Source organism: Pseudophryne corroboree, chromosome 5 (genome assembly GCF_028390025.1).
Source record: "Pseudophryne corroboree isolate aPseCor3 chromosome 5, aPseCor3.hap2, whole genome shotgun sequence".
Classification (NCBI taxonomy): Eukaryota; Metazoa; Chordata; class Amphibia; order Anura; family Myobatrachidae; genus Pseudophryne; species Pseudophryne corroboree.
Window position 1 is genome coordinate 310,061,057 of NC_086448.1, and position 23,614 is coordinate 310,084,670.

The 23,614-nt window shown below is 38.6% G+C and overlaps 1 pseudogene; it reads left to right on the plus strand.

Annotated features, from left to right (window-relative positions):
* Positions 1-12,796: 12,796 nt before the first annotated feature.
* Positions 12,797-12,916, plus strand: LOC134929982 (5S ribosomal RNA; annotated as a pseudogene).
* The last annotated feature ends 10,698 nt before the right edge of the window (positions 12,917-23,614 follow it).

Consider the following 23,614-nt stretch of genomic DNA (forward strand, 5'->3'; position numbering starts at 1 on the left):
TACAGCATAAGGTATATCTGTTAAATGCAACAAGCGTATGTTTCATGTATAAGGTCCTCTATTACTTGCTCTGTCTTTGCATACAAAAAAATTATAAAAGCACTAAATGTCCAATGGGGTCCCTGTCCCTTGTCCTCAAATGATCATCATTCTACCAGTGCCCGCCTCCTTCTGTATATTTTAAAATTTCAGAATTTAATTTAAAAAAAAATACATACAATTTTCTAGAGCCCATTGTATTTTCACACTCAATGTGCTTTACTACTAGTAGGTTTCTAAAAGAGGACAAAGTATTAGATAATAACATTTATGTAATGTATGAAACACATGTAATGTGTCATCAATGAGATACACCAAAAACATGCAATGAGCTATTGCTGGGGGAGGGTTCATTGGAGTTTGGGTGTAATCAGAGTATTTACATGTTTGGCCTATTACTTAAAGAGCATTAGGGAGGCTTGTGCCGATAGGCTTGTGTCCATTAATTGAAAGGACATTATTCTAAGCATAGCTACAATTTTAAACATAATTATGACGTTAAACCAAACGAAAACTGAAGCAGGACAATCAACCCACAATCTGGACCACTGAAGTACTGCTTTCAAACAAGTGTGAGTCCACTTACTCTACACATCAAACTACTCCAGCCTGAGTAACCTAGTAACATAGTAGCTGAGGTTGAATAGAGGCAAATTGCCCATTGTGTTCAAACTGTATTGAGTTGTGATGATTCTGCATACCCGCTGAATAATGTTTTAATAATAGTTAACTACTATAACTCATGTTTCCCCGGATTAACCACGTTGATATTTTAAATATTATAACCTTGGATATCATTTTCATTCAGAAATGTATCCATTCCTTTCTTAAATCCAATTACAGAGTCCACCATTACCACCTTCCCTGGCAGGGAATTCCACATCCTAATTGCCCTAACAGTGAAGAGCCCTTTCCTCCGTTGCGTTCGGTACTTTCTCTCCTCCAGCCACAGCGAGTGCCCATGTGTCCTAAACTGTGTTCTTTTAATAAATAAGTCCTCTTTGTGAAGTCCCTTTACATATTTGAAGATATTAATAATATCTCCTCTTAGGCACCTCTTTTCTAGTGTATACATATTTAACCTAGTAAGCCTTTCCTTATAATCCAGTCCCTCTAGGCCTTTAATCAATTTAGTAGCTCGCCTTTGAACCCTTTCGAGTTCACTGATGTCTTTTTTATACAATGGTGCCCAAAACTGAACACAATGCTTTATACAGTGGCAGGATTACATCTGAGTCCCTTGTCTCAATTCCCCTTTTTATGCACGCTAGCACCTTACTTGCCTTCTTTACTGCGTTTTGACATTGTGTATGGTTATTAAGCCTATTATCAATGTGTACCTCCAAATCTTTTTCCAACTCTGTTTCCCCTAGTCGTTGCCCATTTAATATGTAGGCTACGAGTTTGTTTTTAGTCCCGAAATGCATAACCTTGCAATTGTCTGTATTGAACCTCATTTTCCATTTAGACGCCCAGAGTTCAAGTTTAGATAGATCATTCTGCAAGGACTCCACATCCAATTCTGAGTTAATTACCTTACACAGTTTAGCATCATCTGCATAGATTGACACTGTGCTTTCCAGGCCTATTTCTAGGTCATTGATAAATATGTTGAACAGTAGTGGTCCGAGTACGGACCCTTGTGGTATTCCGCTGACTACTGGGGACCAGGGTGAGGACTTCCCGTTGATCACTACTCACTGTACCCTGCTATCCAACCAGTTGCTTATCCATGTGCAAACAGTTTTTCCTAGGCCAAGCTCCTTTAATTTGATCATCAGTTTCCTGTGAGGAACTGTATCGAAGGCTTATGCAAAATCTAGGAAGACCACATCCACTGCTCTTCCCTGATCAAGATTATTTCTCACTTCCTCGTAGAAGCTAATAAAGTTAGTTTGACATGACCTGTCTCTCACAAACCCATGCTGGTTCTTGCTAATAATCCTAGTGGACTGTAGATACTCCTGTATGCTGTCCCTTAGAATTCATTCCAATATTTTCCCAACTATAGATGTCAAACTAACTGGTCTGTAGTTTCCCAGAACATTTTTGGATCCCTTTTTAAATAATGGCACTACCTCAGCTATACGCCAATCCTTCAGTACCATGCCTGATCTAATTGAACTATTGAAAATCAAGTATAGGGGTCGTGCTAGTTGTGAACTTAGCTTCATAAGAACCCTCGGGTGAAGTCCATCAGGACCATGTGATTTATTAATCTTAATTTTGCTTAGTCTTTCCCGGACTACTTCTTCACTTAAACAAGTATCTAACCATGAATTATTACTGTCACAATTGTTATGCTCTACTCTCACCATCAGTTCTTCTCTGGTGAATACTGATTAAAAGAATTTGTTCAGTATTTCCGCTTTTATTTCGTCATCATTTATCAATTCTCCTAATTCATCTTTTAATAGACATATATTCTACTTCTTTAACCTTTTACCATTTATGTATTTGAAAAACTTTTTAGGATTGGTTTTACTCTCTATAGCGATTTGCTTTTCATTTTCCATTTTAGCTGCTCAGATTTCTTTTTTGCATTTCTTATTACATTCCATGTAATACTTGAAAGACTCCTCCTTTCCATTAGATTTAAATGCTTTGAAAGCCTGCTTTTTTTATCCATTTCTGCCTTAACCTTCTTGTTAAGCCACATCGGTTTGAGTTTAATACTCCTGCATTTACTGTCAATGGGAATAAATTTATGAATATTGCTATCCAGCAACCCTTTTAAAACACCCCACATTTCCAAAGTGTTCTTGTTATTAAACAGAACTTCCCACTCTATGCCGTTAAGTGCACATCTCAGCATACTGAAATTAGCCTTCCTAAAGTTAAAAGTTTGGTGGAACCCCTGTAGCTATGTTTTCTGAAACTGATGTCGAATGTGATCATATAGTGATCACTGTTACCCAAAGTCTCCCCAACATAAGCGTTTGATATAATGTCCACATTATTAGTAATTACTAGATCCAGGGTAGTTTTACCCCTAGTTGGGTCCTCGACTAATTGAGACAAGTAGTGATCCTTTAACATATTTAAGAACCTGTTGCCCCTCGCTTTAGCACATGAATCGTTACTCCAGTTTATATCCGGGTAATTAAAATCCCCAATCACAAGGATGTCCCCCAATCCCGCAGCCATTTTGATTTGCTGCAAGAGTTGTTCTTCCTCATGTATGCTAATATCCGGCTGTTTGTAGCACGTGCCTATGACTATTTTTTTTACATCAATATCCCCACTTGAGATTTCAACCCATAGTGACTCCACATTATCACCAGTCTCCTCATAGATAACCTCCTTTAAGTACGGTTTAAGTGATGGTTTAACATAAAGACATACACCTCCTCCTCTTTTGTTTGCCCTGTCCCTCCTGAAAAGAGAATACCCCTCAAAGTTTGCAACCCAGTCGTGAGAGTCTTGAAGCTTGTAATCCATAAATAAATTTAAAAATGGAAGTCCTTTATTCCCAAACAGGAAATTATGATATTATTTGACAGCAACCTCATGCTCTTTATTTTACTGGTATCAATATGGAATTTGTGTGTAAAGTGATTTATGTGATGTTATTCTGACTCAATAACTAGGCTGTAAGTGTAGTGTTCTTCAGACAGTTACTCTAGGTATATGTCTACATTAACTAGTACTCACACCAAGAGACCTTGTCAGATAGTGTCAACTCAATTACCTAGACATGTGTGAAGAATCCAGATGAGGGTTTATTTCAAGCTGATATTCTTGTAGTTATGCACAAAACAGCAGTAGGTGAAAAGATGATGATTTACCAGAGCTGGTTAGAATCTAAAATGGCAGACACACACAGAGCTGAGGACAGGAAGAGGGCAGGACTAATGACATCAGAACCTGACTACAGGAAATCTAGAGGGACGAATTTTAACAAGATGCAAAGCTCTGCAATAAAAACATGACAACACATGAAACACATATATCGTGGGACATGACACTCCCCGTCTGAAATCTTTAGATTTCACGATAAATCAAACATTATAGTAATGTCCTTAGATGAAGTCCAGAACTAATCTTGCGACCTGTAAGACAAAAGAGAAAACCTGTAACAATAAACCACGATAACAAGAAATAAGTTCAGTCGAAGTCTTGTGGCTGAAGGTCTTGAAGCTTGTAATCCATAACAGTAGGAAAATGTTAGATCAAGTTCCAAGTGATAAACCCATCTTCGGATTGGGGAAGCCGCAACTTGCAAACACTTCCACCAACCCACAGTATGATCCAAATAATAAGATGTCGATGGTATATCATAGCTGGAAGTTTGAGGTAGAATACTTCCCATCATTAGGTGAATCTAGTAGCCATGTCCTTCTTTATGTGATATCTTCCTTTGGAAGAAGAAGTACTAGTTCGGTGATTGGACGGAAGAAAACTTTGGCAGTGCCTCCTTTGGTCACTTTAACCTCTACCTTACGAGTCTTTCCATCGTCGCTGGGAACAACCTTGGTGATAAGTCCCATTGGCCATTCATTGCAATGGGCCTCTTTATCCTTTAAAAGAAAAAGGTCACCGATCTGGAGGTCGGGTTTTGACATCTGCCATTTGTGACGACTTTGAAGCATATGTAAATACTCTGTCTTACAGCGATGCCAAAACACATTGGACAGGTGTTGAACCTGTTTCCACTGACGTCTGTAAATGTTCTTGTGGTCTAAGATTTCAGGAGGAATTAAAGCAGCTCCAATCTTCTGGGTAAGAAGAGTGACTGGAGTAAGAATGGTTGGAGACTCCGGGTCTGAGGATACTGGGACGAGTGGTCTTGCATTGATTATGGCAGATACTTCTGCAAGAAAGGTGACTAAAACTTCATGGGTAAGAGATGACTTGTAGTCCAGCAACATCGAATCGAGGATTCTACGTGCGATTCCAATCATACGTTCCCAGGATCCTCCCATGTTGGAAGAATGCGGGGAATTAAAAACCCAAGTGCGCCCATTGTTAAATAAGAAATTGTCTAATTGCAGTTCCTTGCAGGCCCCCACAAAGTTAGTGCCACAGTCAGACCTCAGTTGTTTGACAGGTCCACGGATAGAGAAGAATCTTCGGAGGGCATTGATGAAACAAGAAGAATCCATAGATTCAATTACTTCTATGTGTACTGCACGGATGCTAAGACAGGTGAACAACACGGCCCACCGTTTGCTGTTTGCGGCTCCACCATGGGTCTTTCGTGTAATGACCGACCATGGACCAAAGACAAACACTCCAACGTAGGTAAAGGGCGGATCTGTACTTAGACGATCTGCTGGAAGATCTGCCATTTGTTGCTGTTGGTGTCTTCCTCTTAACCTATGGCACTTAACACATCTGTGGTGCACGGAGGAGATACATCTCTTCATCCCTACGATCCACAAGCCGGCTGACCTGATGGCACCTTCAGTAAACTGTCTTCATGCTGTACTCGTTCATGATGGTGTCGAACCAGCAGCGTAGCAATATAATGTCGACCTGGTATGATGACAGGATTGTGTTCCTTGCTAGATAGATCGGATCTCATATGGCCGCCCACCCTGAGCAATTTGTGCTGATCCATTACTGGGTTCAGTTCAAAGAGTGCACTGTTCTTGGACAGATTGACTCCTTTTGCGATCCCATCAATTTCTTGACAGTATATTTCTTGTTGTACACACCGAATGAGAACCTCCTCTGCATGTTCGAGGTCTGCAACTGTAGGGTGTTCTTTACAGATATGCCAACCATGACACTCTGGGGATTTTACCTTTGAAAAGCAGTGAGCAATGTGGATTAGGCGAGCAGCAGCTCGTACTAAGGATGACCAACTTGAGAAGCGCTCAAAACGGTGTGACTTCAGCTTCAGTTTTGTAGTCACGGTAGTGTAGAGCGTGGAGCTTGTAGGCCTAATTTCTTTGTCGGACTCGGGATCGACCAGCCCATAGTTGGTATTGGTAGGAGGTAAGCAGGGATCATCATATAAGAATTTTGGAGGTGACAACCACATGTCACAAAGGTTGGGTGCTGGTGAAGGTCTTGTTCCACGATCAGCTGGATTAAGGATAGTGGTGATGTGATGCCAGTGCTCAGGAGTGGAGAAACTTCTGTTGCGTTCTACTCTGTTGCTGACGTATACATAGAATTGTTTTGTTTGGTTGTATATATAACCAAGCACGACTTTGCTATCTGTGTAGAATGCAAATGAATCAATTGGAACGTCCAGTTCATCCTTTATAACTTCAGCAATTTCTACAGCTAGCACAGCTGCACAAAGCTCGAGTCTTGGTACAGAGTGTGCCGGTTTTGGGGTTAATTTGGCTTTACCCAGGACAAATCCACAGTGTAGTTTGTTGTTGGTTTCAAAGATCCTCAGGTAGGCTACTGCGGCTATGGCTTCCATCGATGCATCTGAGAAAATGTGGATTTCTCTCCTGGTGGCAGCTGAAAGGGAGCTGGGAGTGTAACAACGTGGTATTTGGAGTTGTTCTAATATCTTCAATGACTTCTTCCACGTCTCCCACCTTTGTTGTTGCTCAATAGGTAATGGAGTGTCCCAGTCTAAGTTCACCTTGGTTAACTGTCTCAGCAACATCTTGCCATGAATGGTGACTGGAGCTACAAATCCAAGAGGATCATAGATACTGTTTATGACAGATAAAACTCCTCGTTTGGTGAAAGGTTTATCATAGCCTGATACTTGGAATGTAAATATGTCTTGTTTAATGTCCCAGAGCAAACCTAGGCTGTGTTGTATGGGAGGAACATCAGAGCCAAGATTAAGATCTTTCAAGTTGGTGGCATGATCATCGGAAGGAAATGCTTGCATTACTTTCTGGCTGTTGGAGATAATCTTGTGGAGCCAGATGTTTGATACAGAAAGCATTTCTTGTGTTCTGGTGAGGAGATCGATTGCCTCTTCACTTGTGGGTAGGGATTTAAGTCCGTCATCAACATAGAAGTTCTTTTCAACAAAATGACGAGCATCAGATCCATAGTCCTTCTCACCTTCCTGGGCTGTTCTCCTGAGTTCATAGATTGCTACAGCAGGAGAAGGGCTGTTGCCAAATACATGTACCTTCATCCGGTAATCTATGACTTCATTATTGACGTTGTTGTCTTTGTGCCACAGGAACCTCAGGTAGTTCTGATTGTCTTCCCTGACTATGAAGCAATGGAACATTTGCTGGATGTCAGCTACTACTGCCACAGGCTCTTCTCTAAAGCGAATTAGCACTCCTAAGAGGCTGTTGTTTAGGTTTGGCCCAGTAAGGAGCAGATTGTTGAGGGAGACGTCATCATACTTAGCGCTGGAATCAAAAACCACTCTAATTTAATTGGGTTTCCGTGGGTGATACATGCCAAAGGATGGAAGGTACCAGCTTTCTTCTCCTTCCTTTACTGGTGGTGCAGGTTCTGCGTGATCTCTGTCAAATATGTTTTGCATGAAATCCACAAAATGTTTTTACATCTCTGGTTTCCTCTTTAGAGTTTGTTTTAAAGAGGAAAATCTAGCAACTGCTTGCTGTAGATTGTTTGGTAGTTTAACTCTTGGAAAGCGGAAGGGAAAAGGTGCTACCCATCTGTTGGAATCGTCTTGAGTGAAATCTTTGTCCATTATCTTGAGAAATTCTTTATCTTCTCTTGCAGATGCTAACTTGTTGTCCTCACTTGTTGAATTGAACACTGTCGATCCGAGACTGTCGTCCCAAGACAGGACCATGTTCATGTTATCTTGATGGCTATGCTGCGAATTACTGCTGCCCAGCTTCTCTTTCACCCAGTAATGATGTGGGCATGGCTGAAAACAGGTGCTGCGACCATTAAGCAAGATGTTTGTCTTGAATGAGGAAATCTTGGTAGGCGTCTTCATCTTGTCTATACAGACATTGCCTATGATAACCCAGCCTAGATCAAGACGTTGGGCAAATGGAGCATCATTTGGTCCATTGATGTGTTGACGTACTTTATGTACCCTGAGAATGTCTCTACCAAGCAGAAGTAAGATCTTTGCATTTTTGTCAAGGGTTGGTATTTTATTGGATATAGGCCTTAGGTGAGTGTGGTGAAGAGCGGCCTCTGGCGTAGGAATCTCCTCTTGGTTGGATGGTATCTCATCACATTCAACAAGTGTGGGTAAGGGTATCTCAAGATTGTCCTTGAGAGAAGCTACAACCAGTCCACTGGCTCTTCTTCCAGATTCCTCTGTAATTCCACTACAGGTACCCAAGGTGTAAGGGTAAGCATCTCCCTTTAAGTTTAACAAATCAAAGAGTTCTGATCTTGCGAGTGATTGGTTGCTCTGGTCATCCAAGATGGTGAACACCCTTAGAGACTTTTCTGGCTGTCCCTTGGGGTATACTTTGACTAGACATATCTTTGCACAAGACTTGTCCCGGAGATCTTCCCCACAGACATTAGTGCATGAAGAAGATACAGTAGTAGGACTTGCTGTTTGATCTGCATTCTCCCCGCCATGCCTTGGTGCAGAGGGGAAATGTGCAGGGGGTGTAGTATTGGGTTGAGATGGGTGCAGTGCCTGCACGTGGTCCTCACAGCCGCACTCTATGCACTTAATAGCAGTTTTACAGTCCTTAGCAAAATGTTCAGTAGAAGCACAACATCTGAAACATACCCTAAAATTCTTTAGAAGTTCCTTGCGTTCCTGGAGGGGTTTCTTTCTGAAACCGATGCATTTCTTGAGGGGATGTGGCTTCTTATGAATGGGACAGATGCGGTTGGGGTTTTCGATCCTATCACCTTGGTTGCTCTTGACAGGAGCTGATGCTGGTGTGGGAAGGATTTCAGTCTTTTTCACTGATACTGGACCTCTGTGGTTCTTGTAGTTAGAGCGTGGGCTGTCAAACTTGGGGGTAGGTGAACCAGGATGACTTGACTCACTGTAGGAGAAGCTTGGGTCATTCTTGGATTCCGCAATGTTCTTGACAAACTCACAGAAGTAAGAAAAGGGGGGAAAGGAGACTCGATTTTCTCTTTTATATCTTGACCCAAGTGTAGTCCACCTATCTTGAATACCGTATGGCAGCTTGGAAACTATTGGGTTTACCCCATGAGCTGTGTCCAGGTAACTGAGGCCAGGTAAGTGAGTGTCCATTTTGGCCAGCTGGAGTTCAAAGAGTAGGTCACTGAGCTCTTGGAATTTCTCATTGTCCTTGCCGGATATTCTTAGAAAATCCCGCAGCCGTTTGAACAGAGCATTCTCTATGGCTTCAGGACTTCCAAAGCTTCGTTCTAACCTTTCCCAAGCAGCAATGAGGCCTGCCGCAGGATTATCAATGTGGACGGATCTGAGTCTCTTGACACGTTCTGTAGACTGTGGGCACAGCCACGTGATCAGCAGATCTAGTTCTTCAGCAGCAGTAATACCAAGGTTATTAGTTGTGGATCTGAAGGCACATTTCCAACCTCTGTAGTTCTCAGGCTGGTCATCAAACCTAGTGAGGCTGGTCTTAATAAGTTCATGACGAACCATGAATCTTGTAAAGTCTGACATGTCTGTTTTCTCTGACCTTGGGCAAAGAATTGCTGGGTGTGTAGTGCTGTTCATATTATTTGTGGTGTTCTGGGTAAGAGACATAGGGAGATAGGGCAGTGCATAGGCATTCAGCCTAAGAGCTGGTTTAAAGTCTGTAGGTCTCGCTGCATGTGGAACTGTGTGGTTGCCAGGGATTTGATGACTTACTGGTATATTGGGTTGTGACCAGGCATTTGTATATTGAGTTTGTTGAGGTGTTGGGCCTTGGTGCACTGTGGTGTGTGAAAATGGGTCAGGATAACCAAGTGATTGTGCATTGTACTGACCTTGGATGTGGCGTGTTGCATAGGGACCGGAGTCTTTTTGTTCTGGAAAGATGTCCCCTGGAAGGATGTCCGCACTGTCGGGAATGTTTGCAGCAATCAGAGGTTCACTGTTTTGACTTAGGACGTAGTCTCTTGTGCTGTCCCTTTCACTTCCACTGCCAGCTTGTTCCAAAACCTTTAACCGTACCATTGCTGTGGCATACTCACATTGTTTTTCTAGAGCTTCCATTTCTGCTCTTTCACTTGCTGCTTTAGATTCCATTTCTGCTCTTTCACGTGCTGCTCTAGAGTCCATTTCTGCTCTTTCACGTGCTGCTCTAGATTCCATTTCTGCTCTTTCACGTGCTGCTTTAGATTCCATTTCTGCTCTTTCACGTGCTGCTTTAGATTCAATTTCTGCTTTCCGTTGTGCAAAATCGGCTTGTATTTTAGCAGCTTCTGCTTCTGCACGTGCATTTATAAGTTGTTCGCTGAGCATGGAATATTTTGAGCTTCGTGACTTAGATGATCGTTTTGAACGCCTGGTGGACACAGAAATGCGTGATGATGTTTCCAATAATTGTGCAATTCTGGCTGCTGTCTTAGGGTGCATACACACGGTGAGATTCGGACTTATCCGATTCTCACCGTGCGACAGGGGGCCGGGTCGGCACTTAGCCAGTATCGCAAGCACATAATAACTGTGCTTGCGATGCTGGCTATGTGCGATTTCAATCCTGACTATCTCTTCTATAGAGATAGTCAGGATTGACTTGCCTGCACAGCCTATTTTTTCTTCCGATGCCGACCGCGCGGGGCCGCGCATCGGCATCGGATCGGGATCGCAAGGTGACTGTCACCTTGCGATCTGCACTATATTTTCTTCCGATTCTGACTATATAGTCAGAATCGGAAGAAAATATCTTACCGTGTGTACACACCTTTAGACTTAACTTCATGCAATAGACTCTATCCAAATTAAGATGATTAAAGTTTTGCAGTTCTTCTAAAGAATCCTGGCTATTGAGTTTCTTCAAAATGCTTATATATTCCTTACTTGACACTTTATATAGTTCATATACTGAACAAAGCTGTCCTAGTGCGCCCTCTAGCGGTGACACATCACAAACAGGCTGAGAGATGGTGGACATATGACTTTGCAATTTTTGCCATAAGTTTAGAACAGTGGAAGAAAGCTCATGTTTCCTACCTTCAAGATTCTCTTTTACCTTCCATGTAGGCTTAGCAGGGCGTTTAGACTGCAGGTTGAGATCCATAACTCCTTCTTGTTCTGATTGTAGACATTGCTCATCCTGAATAGCCGGAACTGTATTTCCTTCAGCCATGATAGTACACAGGAAAATGGATCTGAATAAAGCTAGAGTAAATTTGTAGCTGGTTATGCTATAATGAGCTGTGCTATAGCTGCAAACACTGATTTCCTGTTACACTACAGGCAAGCTTGTTATGTATTTGTGTCTGCAGAAGCTGCAACTGGCTTACTGGTAGTTTTTATCAACCATCTTTTCACTATTCTGACTCAATAACTAGGCTGTAAGTGTAGTGTTCTTCAGACAGTTACTCTAGGTATATGTCTACATTAACCAGTACTCACACCGAGAGACCTTGTCAGATAGTGTCAACTCAATTTCCGAGACATGTGTGAAGAATCCAGATGAGGGTTTATTTCAAGCTGATATTCTTGTAGTTATGCACAAAACAGCAGTAGGTGAAAAGATGATGATTTACCAGAGCTGGTTAGAATCTACAGACGATCAGGTGAACAAGCTCCTCCCAGCGAAACGCACGTTACTTCCGGTCTGGCGCCCGACTTCCGGGACCTCCGTAACGGAGCTCCGGCGGACGGACTCCTTTTCAGCACACTCGTTTCAGGTATTCAACACCGTTCCCTGCAGCATCGATTAGCTCTCCCAACAGGTCTCTTATCCCCAGCACTACATGATTGTAGTGGGGATAAGTTCATCTCACTCTGTGTATGCCGCACAGAAAGAGATTGGTTCTCTAGCAATAGCTCCCCTAGCAACAGCACCTGCCTGTCCTCTTCCCTGGACATTGCACACACATACAAGAAAATCTTTGTGTATTTAAATCGTCACAGGGAGATCCTCTATCAGGTGTCAATTAGTGCACTAATGAATTATCCTTTTGAATACAGCAATTGCTATACTAGGAGCCTATTAGACTAGATGTATCCCTGTTTTGGGAGAGGTGCTTAATCGACTATATTATGTCTTTTTGCACACTGTCTGTCCTTACCAATTGTGACAAATATTAATATATAAATTATATCTTCTTGCAAGAGACAGACAGGTGTACACCTAACAAATATTGTGCTGGTTTCCATGCGAAATTTTATGTCTTCTTATGCCTTAAAGAGACAGCATATGGTATTTTTGCAATCTACTCAGTAATTTATTCTTAAATTCTGAATAGGTTATCTGATATATACATTCACAATACCCACCAAAGCATTATTTTCATCAGGCAAATTTTTGTGTTTTGCCTTGTTATGCACTTGTACTTAGGTCAGACCTTCAATTGTGTCGTCTAGATTCTGATATACCTCAGCTAATAGGGATACTAGTACTATTTATGGTATTATCACAATTTGCTTGTGTCGAATTCTCACTGTAAACCTCTCTGGTGTTTCTGGGCCTTTCTATGCCTCAGAGACAGTATATGATAATCACTGATGAAGACTCAGTTTAAGATATGTTCTGATGTTTATTTACACCACTGCCTAAGTGAAATCCGCCTTTGGATTTGATTCTCATTTATGAGTAATATGATATACCATCAGGATAGACTGAAGGAAATTTAATCACTATTCCTTCCACACTTTGCTTGCTTCCTCGTGTAAGCACTCTTGGATCCGCAATTCAATTGTGTTTAAATTTATTCAAGAATTTGGTTCTCCATTGGGTATCCCTATATGCTGGTGGGTGTTGACCTGACTTTCTACAGTCATACCATGCTGGACATGCCAAGATCTCATCTGATCTTGGAAGCAAAGCAGCATTGGGCCTGGTTAGTACCAGAAAGGGTGACCCTCTGGAAATGCTGGGTACTGTAGTATCAAGGAACTCACCTTCCGGTGATGTACCCAGGAACAATCAGTAACCAACATTTCATATATTTATTGCAGTATACGTGCCTATGCTGACTCTTATAGAAGGAGTCCGGAGTTGCAAAAGCCGGGTTTCTTGTTTCTCTCTTATGAATACACTTATGTACAACAATTCATAAGTTGATAGAGAAAACAAGAGATTTCAAACTTTTGCTTTGATTAACGTCAAATATCAATACTCACTTAAAATACAGTGGGTGTGCAGACAAACTTTCTGCCACCTACCTTACAATAAGTGAGTAACATATCGTCACATTGTTATTTAATACTTTTTTAATTACTGTTGCGGTAATATACAGCAACATTTTCGTCTGTTTAGAGCAATAAAAGTTAAGTTTTATTCTTACGCTCAAAGTGTACTACATATTCTAATCACATCTGTAAGTTCATTTATACAAAGTGTGCCCCAGAGAGACACTAAAACAGTCTTCCTTTTGCTTCTCTGCAGAAAACCCCCCCACAATAGTTTATGCTGAACTAATGTCCGGGAGCACCGCCAACTCTGTCCTACCACAAAAGCCTAGCAGGCAAAGTCGGTAGCTTCATGTTGGTCATTATTCATGTCATCTATGGTATAAAAATTTGTTTCACATTTATTTACAATCTGGTCCAGTGCAGACTCCAAAACCCCAACCCATTACTGGAATCTAAAATGGCAGACACACACAGAGCTGAGGACAGGAAGAGGGCAGGACTAATGACATCAGAACCTGGCTACAGGAAATCAGGAGGGACAAATTGTAACAAAATGCAAAGCTCTGCAATAAAAACATGACAACACATGAAACACATATATCGTGGGACATGACAGATGTTAATAGATAAAGATAAAAAATTAAAATAAAGATAAAAAAATAAAAATAAAAAATCAGTACATGGATAATGTACTATTATTTAAATATTATCTTTGTATTTATTTTATAATATATTTCTATATATAAAAAAGGCAATTTTTTATTCTAAAAAAGTTTTTAGATTTAGAACTATATTGATATATCCATTTTGTTTCATTTCTTAATAGCTCAGCCATGCTATTTCCGCCTCTCCAGTTTTTTTGTATTTTTTGTATACCCATAAAGAGTAAATTGGAGGCGTCTTTATTGTGATATTCTAAATAATGTTGGGACATACTATGAGTTGCTAATCCTTTTCTTATGTTATAGAGATGTTTAGAGATGCAAGTGCTCAATTTCCTTTTCGTTTGGCCCACATATTGGTAGCCACATGGGCATTCGTTCAAATAGATTACTCCCTCTGTGCTACAGGTTATTTGACTTTGAAGTTCATATTCCTTATTTGTTTTATTTGATTTCAATTTTGTTATTGGTTTTGTCCCCTTCTTTTTTGTTGTCCTACACGCATTGCATTGTAAACAGTGAAAGTATCCTTTTGTTCCATTTCTCAATTTCTTTTCTTCTATAGGGATAAAGCTTCTTGTAAGGTCTTGTTTTAAGTTTTTAGCCCTTTTATAAATTATTTTTGGCTTTTCTGGAAGGATTTTGTTTACTTGTTCATCAAGGTTCAAAATATGCCAATTTTTTTAGCATTCTTTCTATTAAGTAATGGTCACTGCTATACTGAGTTATAAATGATAGTTGATGTTCTGTTTTTGTGTCTTTTTGTTTATATTGGATCATTGTTTCTCTGTCCATTCCTTCTACTTTTTTTATTTCCTGTTCCAATGTCTCCTCAATGTAACCCTTTTCTTTAAATTTTCATGTCATGTGCTTGAATTTGAAAAGTTTTCTTATCTGAACAATTCCAGTATGTTTTGCAACCAAGGGCATGGTGATTACTCTTAATATCCAGGGCAGTATTACCGCTGACCTTTTTGGTGTGTGTACTAGTTTGGATGCTATTATTTGAAATATAAATGTCCAAGTCCAAATATATTATACGATCTTTACTGAATGTTGAAGTAAACTCCAATCCATATTCGTTTTTGTTTATATACTCTAAAAAGTCCTTTAATTGTGCCTCTGATCTTTCCCATATGAAAAGGAGGTCGTCAATGTACCTATACCATTGTTTTATGTTCTTTTCATATGGGTTGAAGTTCCATATTTTTTCTTCCTCCCAGCTTGCAACAAAGAGGTTTGCATAACATGGTGCAAAAGATGTGCCAATAGCAGTGCTCTTACTTTGGTTATAGAAATTGCCTTTGTACCAAAAGTAGTTGTGATTAAGAATAAACTCTATTCCATCCATTATAAAATTTATTTGATCCATTGGGATGTCTGTCATTGTTGTCAAAAACGTTCTTATTGCTGTGCATCCTTGGTCATGGTTGATGCAAGTATATAAGGATTTCACATCACTTGTACATAAGATGAGATCTCGTTTCCATACAACCTTTTTCATCTTTGATAATACATCAATGGTGTCTTTTACGAAACTTTTCTGTTTATTTACTAGGTCTTGTAAAAACGAGTCAATATACTTCGAGAGGTTAGATGTTAGGGAATTTATGCCGGAGATAATCGCCCTTTATTGGGTGGTTTGTCCTCACACTTATGCAAATTTGGCAGCTGATATATCGTGGGGATCTTTGGATATTGATTATATAGGAAATCAAATTATTTTTTGTTTATTATACCAATATCTCTTCCCTCCTCTAAGATTTCTAGTAACTCCATTTGAAAATTTCTCAGTTGGATCTCCTTCCAATTTTTTGTATGTTTGTCCATCTGATAAGATGTTCTTCATATCTTCCTCATATTGCTCTTTGTCCATTATTACTAGCCCACCTCCTTTGTCTGCCAGCTTGATTACTCACGTAGAATCCTCCTTCAATTGCTTTAGCACTTCTTTTTCTCCTCTCATTAGATTGTATTTGATCTTTCTTGTGTCTGGTAGTTTTTCTATTTCTTCTTCTATGAGTTTCTGAAAGGTTTGTATATGGGCTCCTTTTATGTGGGCTGGATAGAAGAATGACTTGGATTTTAGTTCAGTATGTTTGTAACCACTTGCAGTTTCCATATAAGTTTTAGAACTATTTGATGAAGCAGTTGAAAAAAAATTCTTTATGCATAATTTTCTTATATATTTCTGAATGTCCATATAAAGATTGAATTTATTTAGTTTTGCATGGGGTGCAAATTTTAATCCCTTCTTGAGCTAAGTAAATTGATCTTGTGTTAGTTCCAACTTAGATTGTAAATGCCAATTTCTTTGATATTTTAATTTTTTCATTATTTTTCAGAACCTTCTTGTTCTTTTTCCTGCCCTGGGCAAGCCTTCTCCTGGTGATTGTTCATTTTTCTTTTTCTTCTTTGGTACCTCTGTCCAGTCCGGGGGTCTTATTCTTCCCAGATCTCCTCTAAAAAATCTGTCATATTCTTCTTCCTCATTTTCAGTTTCTGATGTTCTTTTTCTCTGGGTTCTTAAAGATCTTTCTATTTTTCCTCTATTCTCTATCCTCTGCATTAGAATTCAGTGTTCGGTTCTTTCATCTGTTTCTGCTGCTTTCATTCCTTGTCTAAAAGAATCTTTGGTTAGTTTATAGGGATTTCCTTTATTAAATTAGATTTTTTTTAGATTATATGACTGATATATTTTATTGCTTATTGTTGAAGGTTTTTCCTTGATTAGAGGTTCCTGTTTGTCATACCTCTCAGTACTTTTGTTTCCAGTATTTTGCCATTTGTTATTCTGCCATCTGTTATTTCTTATATGATTCACCTGATTTTGAAATTTAAGGTTTCCTGAATTTCTTCATTCAGTTTTACTGATGTTTTTATTTTCACTAAGGTCTCTATAAGATTTTCATTGTTTTTGTTGGATAATTTCCTCTTCTATTTTTTCCATTTTCTTGTTAGTCATCTCCATCAAGAGGTACCAAAGAAGAAAAAGAAAAATAAACAATCACCAGGAGAAGGGGTGTCCGGGGTGGGAGAAAGAACAGAAGGTTCTGAAAAAATTTAAAATATCAAAGAAATTGGTATTTACAATCTAAGTAGGAAGGAACTAACACAAGATCAAATTACTTTGCTCAAGAAGGGATTCAAATTTGCACCCCATGCAAAACTAAATAAATTCAATATATATATGGACATTCAGAAATATATAAGAAAATAATGCATAAAGAATTTTTTTCAACTGCTTCATCAAATAGTACTAAAACTGATATGGAAACTGCAAGTGGTTACAAGCATACTGAACTAAAATCCAAGTCATTCTTCTATCCAGCCCACATAAAAGGAGCCCATATACAAACCTTTCAGAAACTCATAGCAGAAGAAATAGAAAAACTACCAGACACAAGAAAGATCAAATACAATCTAATGAGAGGAGAAAAAGAAGTGCTAAAGCAATTGAAGGAGGATTCTACATGAGTAATCAAGCCAGCAGACAAAGGAGGTGGGCTAGTAATAATGGACAAAGAGCAATATGAGGAAGATATGAAGAACATCTTATCAGATGGACAAACATACAAAAAATTGGAAGGAGATCCAACTGAGAAATTTCAAAAGGAGTTACTAGAAATCTTAGAGGAGGGAAGAGATATTGGAATCATAAACAAAAAAATAATTTGATTTCCTATATAATCAATATCCAAAGATCCCCACGATATATCAGCTGTCAAAATTGAAAAGTTTCCTAAAAGACACCATTGATGTATTATCAAAGATGAAAAAGGTTGTATGGAAATCAGATCTCATCTTATGCACAAGTAATGTGAAATCCTTATATACGTGCATCAACCATGACCAAGGATGTACAGCAATAAGAAAGTTTTTAACAACAATGACAGACATCCCAACGGATCAAATACATTTTATAATGGATGGAATAGAGTTTATTCTTAATCACAACTACTTTTGGTACAAAGGCAATTTCTATAACCAAAGTAAGGGCACTGCTATGGGCACATCTTTTGCACAAAATATATTGGATGTGGCCCTGCGCTACAAGAAAAAAGATGCTGGTTTAAAATCAATGGGATTTACCCTTCAAAAATCCCAAATATAGACTCATGCAAACAAATAAACAATAAAAAAACTAGCACTGCTGATGTTTTATATTAATAAAACATTAAAACATTAAACCATGGTAAATTTTTACAATAAGACATCTGATGGGGGAGTTTTTAGAAAGAAAATGCTTCATCCACAATCTGCCCTCAGATGGCTCCACGTATTTAGAATGACACTTACATTAACATTCAGCCTCTCGTTCCTATCAAGGTATCTTTGAATGTTCTAGGAAATAGCTGGTACTCTTTTCAATCACAGTATACTTTAAGAATGACACTTACATTAGAATTCAATCTCGAGTGCACTGAAAGGTTTCTTTTTATTCCTCCACTCACTGCAGATAGGAGACAGGCAGACGATGGTGTTTAAAAATGTACACAAATTTATTCATGAGCATAAAAACACACAAACACTGCAACAAACGTCCCACAGCTGATGGATGGTCGCCACAGCATAAAAACTTCAACGCATTTCAAACATTCTCTCCCCTTTGTCAAGAAGTTTTATCAAAGATGAAAAAGGTTGTATGGAAATGAGATCTCATATTATGTACAAGTGATGTGAAATCCTTATGTACATGCATCAACCATGACCAAGGATGCACAGCAATAAGAAAGTTTTTAACAACAATGACAGACATCCCAACGGATCAAATAAATTTTATAATGGATGTAATAGAGTTTATTCTTAATCACAACTACTTTTGGTACAAAGGCAATTTCTATAACCAAAGTAAGGGCACTGCTATGGGCACATCTTTTGCACCATATTATGCAAACCTCTTTGTTGCAAGCTGGGAGGAAGAAAAAATCTGGAACAACAACCCATATGAAAAGAATATAAAACAATGGTATAGGTACATAGACGACCTCCTTTTCATATGGAAAGGATCAGAGACACAATTAAAGGACTTTTTAGAGTATATAAACAAAAACGAATATGGATTGGAGTTTACTTCAACATTCAGTAAAGATCGTATAATATATTTGGACTTGGAAATTTATATTTCAAATAATAGCATTCAAACTTGTACACACACCAAAAAGGTCAGTGGTAATACTGCCCTGGATATTAAGAGTAATCACCATCGCCCTTGGTTGCAAAACATTCTGGGAGGACAATTCAGAAGAATATGCCAGAATTGTTCAGATAAGAAAACTTTTCAAATTCAAGCACATGAAATGAAATGAAAATTTAAAGAAAAGGGTTACAGTGAGGAGACGTTGGAACAGGAAATAAAAAAGTAGAAGGAATGGACAGAGAAACAATGATCCAATATAAACAAAAAGACACAAAAACAGAACATCAACTATCATTTATTACTCAGTATATTAGTGACCATTACTTAATAGAAAGAATGCTAAAAAAAAAATTGGCATATTTTGAACATTGATGAACAATTAAACACAATCCTTCCAGAAAAGCCAAACATGATTTATAAAAGGGCTAAAAACTTAAAACAAGACCTTACAAGAAGCTTTATCCCAGTAGAAGAAAAGAAATTGAGAAATGGAACAAAAGGATACTTTCACTGTTTACAATGCAATATGTGAAGGACAACAAAAAAGAAGGGAACAAAACCAATAACAAAATTGAAATCAAATAAAACAAATAAGGAATATGAACTTCAAAGTCAAATAACCTGTAGCACAGAGGGAGTAATCTATTTGATCGAATGCCCATGTGGCTACCAATATGTGAGCCAAATGAAGAGGAAATTGAGCACTCGCATCTCTGAACATCTCTATAACATAAGAAAAGGATTAGCAACTCATAGTGTGTCCCAACATTATTTAGAATATCACAATAAAGACACCTCCAATTTACTCTTTATGAGTATACAAAAATACAAAAAAACTGGAGAGGTGGAAATAGCATGGCTGAGCTATTAAGAAACAAAACAAAATGGATATATCACTTAAAAACTTTACAACCAAATGGACTAAATATAGATATAAATCTAAAAACTTTTTTAGAATAAAAAAAATCCCTTTTGTACATATAGAAATATATTATAAAATAAATACAAAGATAATATTTAAATAATAGTAAATTATCCATGTACTGATTTTTTATTTTTATGTTTTATCTTTATTTTTATTTTTTATCTTTATCTATTAACATCACATAAATCACTTTACACACAAATTCCATATTGATACCAGTAAAATAAAGAGAGTAAGGTTGCCACCAAATAATGTAATTTCCTGTTTGGGAATAAAGGACTTCCATTTTTTAATGTATTAACAAATAAAGTTTTTTAGCTATTATTCAATAAATAGAGCGCCCCATGCTGCATACGCCATCCATGATTAAGTGCCGAGGCACGAAACGCGTTGGACCCTGTGACCGGAAGTACAATACTGCCGCAACCGGAAGTGACACACAGCCGCAATCAGAAGCGCACATACTGGAGCAGGAGCCTGGAAACCAGCCACGGGAGTTGAAATCCACTGCTACAGCAAGGTATAGTTAGGGAAAGTTAGTCCATAACTACCTGCTGATTATACCTTGTAAGGCATACATACGGAATCCAAACATACTGCTTTAAATACAAAAAACTCCGGACACTAACTCAAATCATTTCAAAAAAGATCTGTAAACAAACTGGTATCACTAACCCCCCTTTTCTTTCCTACAGCGCTCTGACATATATATATATTTTTTAATAATAATAATGAGTCATATAAAGTTAATTAGGAAAAATGTATATTTGTGAGTGAAGGTCTAACCTATATTGTGGAGTTAGACAATTGCAGTTGACATGGAAACTGGAAATTATACTCTGTATCCATGTTCCATTACATGGGTCCCATGTGTTTGCCACCATTCAGCAGCATGTTAAACCAAGCACTAATACTTTATTTCTGGTGACTTGTTTCAGACCCATAGCTTTCAGCTTCTCTGAGGCTAACATGAACATGTCTCCAAACTTCACATTTTCAGCAATATAATTTCCGCTTATAAGTTATAACTGCCAATACAGGTAATCCTTTTATATGTTTGTCTGTTAACCTATTTTTCTTCTCACTCTTAGTCCATAGTAGCTCTTCTTGAACCTTCTGGACTCTTACTGTTACCAATGTCCTTCAGCAGTACATTTAACACAGTGCATGGGCCGGCCTCTTCACAATAGCCTCCAAAACCAGCATCAACCCCTTCACATTCTCTGGTGGGCTATATCAAGTGGTATTTAGACAGGTAACAGAACCAGGCCAGTATGCAGAAATTCACAAAGTAGCACAGGGAGAAGTTCATGTAAACAGAGCTGTGTTGATTCACAGAAATCGAAAAAGTAGCACAGCAGAAAGAAAAATAATCAAATTGAAGCAATGACTCAGCAACAGGTGTCGGATAAACAAACAAGGTTAGAATACTTCTAAGGCAGATGCTATATAAGTTGCAAATTTAATGGTAATAGTAAGCATGACCAAAAACTCGGACAGTTGAAACTGCTTTCAGTGGAAATAGATGTGAAGACTGGGCTTATCTCTGGTCACCCGAGGACTGCTTGTGGAGAACAGGGAACCACCTTCCCTAAACAACAGTATAATAAACAGGAGGATCTCCCAGCTCTCACTTTGCGACCACATAGTAACCACTGTACATTTATGTAGTTAAAAAAATTAGATAGTTTATTAGTATACAATTGATTTAATTATTGTACACAAAATATTACTTAAAGCAAATGTATATTCCAGAAATAATGAACGGTACCTCAATTAAGATGACAAGAATATACGGCAAATAATGGTATGCACAAACAAATAGTTGGCATAAACAAATTTGTAATGTACACAATATTCCTGTCTCTTTGTTATAGGTAGTAGATCTTTTTTTGGGGGGGTGGGGGGTGCTACGCAGTCCAGAACCACACTCTCTGATTGACAAGAGCACATACGGCACACCACCCTCCCCTCGGCCTCCTACCCATCTGCTAAGGTAAGAAGATGGGGATTGGTGCACCCGAGTGGCCAAAGGTACCCGCAAACCAGTACTCATATATAAAAAAAATTGTTATATTTCATTTGTTTAACATTATGAAAATGCTTCTTTCATACGCTATTGACATTTAAATCCCTTTTTTGCTATCAGCATCAAAGAGGTTGGAAAGTGATGCTCTAGGGGAGCGTTATTGTAGTATGTAACTGACAAAAATAAGTATAATTACAACAACTGTGATATATTCATTTTAGAATATCACAGGATAATGGATATGATTAACCCAAGTATGCAAGCCATTTACATTTTTATAGAAGTAGACTAATGCCAAGACAAGGAGGACAAGCAGAAAGTATAAACATGCTTGAACTGCTGGGAACATAGCTCTGACAGTAGTCCACTAAACAATCTATTTCCATTTTCATAGATGCTAAAAAAAATAATCAGGGGGTTGGTTGAACAAGCATTATATTCTTATTGCTGCAAGATACAAACAAATCGCTTTTAATGTACACTCATCTGTAAAAGGGTCTATACTACTACAAATCAATGCGTAGGCCGGATGCCCTGGGATGCATATACAGTAGCCTGGAGGTGTATTTTTGTTTCAAGTAGCTAGTTCAGTACATTTTATTAGAGCACAGCAACAGAAATAAATAGAAAAAAGTTATTTTTTTACAGGTTACTGGGCATCGAAGAGATAAGGTGAAAAAAAAACGTGGGAATACACTTTGTAAAACATTGGTTCCCAAACTGAGTATAAGCAGTTTGTCTTGCCAAACTTTGATGCTTGGCTTGTTTTTTATGGAAACTACACCAAGATTAGTCCTTTTTTCCAAACAAAGTGTCTTCCCTGACACACTACTCTCCCTACCTTATAAAGGGGTACTGTAGTTTGTAGGCTGACTATATTCTCTCTAATGGTTAGCTACACCTCCTGTAGTGGCTGGCCACATCCCTTAGCTTGGGGCCTCACCACTGTATTCCCCGGTATGCCCTACATACCCCAGTTGACACTGCTGATTGTCTACCTGTTTTATGATTGGCAGTCACCAGCACTAATTTTGCCTATCACACTGACGATAAATAATTTGATTATGTTCTGGACCACCAACCCGAGGCACCCCTGCTAGTGCCTAGTGTCACCCCACCCAGTTTGGAAACCACTGTTGTACTGCGTAATGTTTAACTCTTCTTCTTCTTCTTCTTCTTCTTCTTCTTCTTCCTCTTCCTCCTCTTCTTCTTCTTCTTCTTCTTCCACTAATATTGGATGACAATATATTTTTCTTAATGTAAAATATTGGATGACAATATATTTTTCTTAATGTAAATTAAAACACATGACCTAATAATATAGCATAACTGCCAAATTACACTGTCACAGTGTTGTTCAGTGGATCCTTTAATATTGTTTCATGTTACACACAATGCACTTTAAGAATATGTAATGCAGTGCAACAACCAGTGTATATGGGGGGGTCATTCCGAGTTGTTCGCTCGCTAGCTAATTTTAGCAGCATTGCACATGCTAGGCCGCCGCCCTCTGGGAGTGTATCTTAGCATAGCAGAATTGCTAACGAAAGATTAGCAGAATTGCGAATAGAAAATGCTTAGCAGTTTCTGAGTAGCTTGAGACTTACTCCTACACTGTGATCAGCTCAGCCCATTTCGTTCCTGGTTTGACGTCACAAACATGCCCTTTGTTCGGCCAGCCACTCCCCTGTTTCTC